We start from the raw sequence: 2,207 nt of genomic DNA on the forward strand, positions 1-2,207 counted from the left end.
CTCTGCATATATATGAGAAGTGAGGCGTGTCTAAAATTGTACTTAGTACTGATTCATTGCTTTGGTGCCTATTCACTCTTTCTCTTGCGTTATTTTACTACTCAACAAACTTGTAAACAAAGTTGCTACATTTTAACGTTTTACTGACTCGTGGATTATTATTTTTTCTTCACTGGACACGTCCAGATAGCCGTTTGCGGCCATGTCTTGAGTGAAGCTTTTTAAGCGATTACAGTTTGTCTTCTCAGTTCATCGGTTTGTAGGAAACGCCGCCCAAACAGTGATGAACGTCATACGACCAAACTAAATCGTTTGACTGGCTAGTAGTTTTACTGCAGATGTCTGTAGGGCCGGTTTACAATGATGGAGATAGTTCCGCCTGTCCTAGGGACGACCTGAAAATGAACATCAGACATGAGATACATTGAGTGATGTGTTTTGAAATAGTTTATATCAAGGGTCTAACGTGATTAGTCTGATGGAGACTTGAGCTGCGACATCTGTTATGTTTACTAGAAAGAAGGGTTTCAGGAAACGTTACGGTTAAAAGAAGTACCTGGGACAGCCTGGCATATGAAACGAAACCGCCAGAAGCATGGAGCGTCGACCCACTTGTCTTTATAGTCGTATGCGGAGTATACAACGCAATCCTCGTTGCCATAATAGCTGTCCGGTTGTCCCGGAGCCCAGGAGTTGTACGTCCCAAGTGCAGAACCATCCACCCACTCAAAGCTTCCCTCTTCGCGCCGATCGTGCAGCCCGAACCAGAATTCCCCCTTGTCGCTCACAGACTTGTACAAGGAGAACAGGAAGGCGTTGGTCTCAGCGTCTCGGGCCATGGCGAGGGTGCCGCCGCCTTCACCACAGGCCACGGCCGCATCGCTGAAGGTCTTCTCTGTATTGAAGGCCTTGTAGCAGATTCCACGGAACTCTGTGTAGCCTGTTGGACAAGATACTGGAAAACAAGATTTACATCCGACTAACGTATAGACATGGAAGATATTTAAAAAGCAACAATTCATTAGATATGCGTCATCAGAACACCACTAAAACATGTAAATAAAGACAGTAAATGAGTAATAAAATGTAACATTTCATATCTAACCATATAAATTCATTAGATATGCTTCTACAGAATACCAACATAACAAGTCAATAAAGACAGCAAAAGAGTTTTAAAATCATTACAAGATATTTCATCTCATATGATAATCAATGCCACATATTACTTATTTCATAGTAATAATGTTTCAAACGTTCCTGTGTTCGAGGATTTTATACCAATAGAAATGATATCTTTAATTTCACCATCTAAAACAGTACACACAACAACTGAAAACCCAAAGTAACTGGCATCTTACGCATTTGAAGACGCTGTTCCAAGGCGGTGACTCGGCTGTGCTCGCTGTCCAGGTCGCGCTTCAAGGCGTCAACAGTGGTTGACAGTTGGCGCATTTCGTCTTGGTCGCGCTTTAAGGCCTCAACGGTGGTGGACAGTTGGCAAACGGCGTCTAGGTCGCGCTTCAAGGCGTCAACAGTGGTGGACAGGTGGCGCATGTCGTCTTGGCCGCGCTTCAAGGCGTCAACAGTGGTGGACAGTTGGCACATGTCGTCTTGGTCACGCTTCAAGGCGTCAACAGTGGTTGACAGTTGGCGCATGTCGTCTTGGTCGCGCTTTAAGGCCTCAACGGTGGTGGACAGTTGGCGCATGTCGTCTAAGTCGCGCTTCAAGGCGTCAACAGTGGTGGACAGTTGGCGCATGTCGTCTTGGTCGCGCTTCAAGGCGTCAACAGTGGTGGACAGTTGCGATATTTCCTGCAAACATAAGTCAGAATACTAAACCTTAGAATAGCTTGTGGTAACACAAAGACACGTTCTCTTTTGTTAGCCTCGCGGGTAAATTAACAAGACAAATGGTATTAAAACCTGCACTAGAGTGTTTACCTCTTTATTGATGACAGTCAGAGGGGCGAGTCCCACAGCGATCAGTACGGCAATGCCGGCGGCGATGCAGCTGCGGTGGGAGCGGATGAAGCTACAGAGAGCACGGCGCCTTGCTCCGTCTGGATACGTGCGGTCTGCGAGAAAAGAAAAATATTGAGCTCAAGATCAACTCCATAAGTCAATGCAAAAATTAACAAAAGGAATGACACAGGAAGAACATAAGACAATTACAAGATTTAAGGTTTTCGTTGCGGGAACAGTGT

Source organism: Branchiostoma floridae, chromosome 10, assembly GCF_000003815.2.
Source record: "Branchiostoma floridae strain S238N-H82 chromosome 10, Bfl_VNyyK, whole genome shotgun sequence".
Classification (NCBI taxonomy): domain Eukaryota; kingdom Metazoa; phylum Chordata; class Leptocardii; order Amphioxiformes; family Branchiostomatidae; genus Branchiostoma; species Branchiostoma floridae.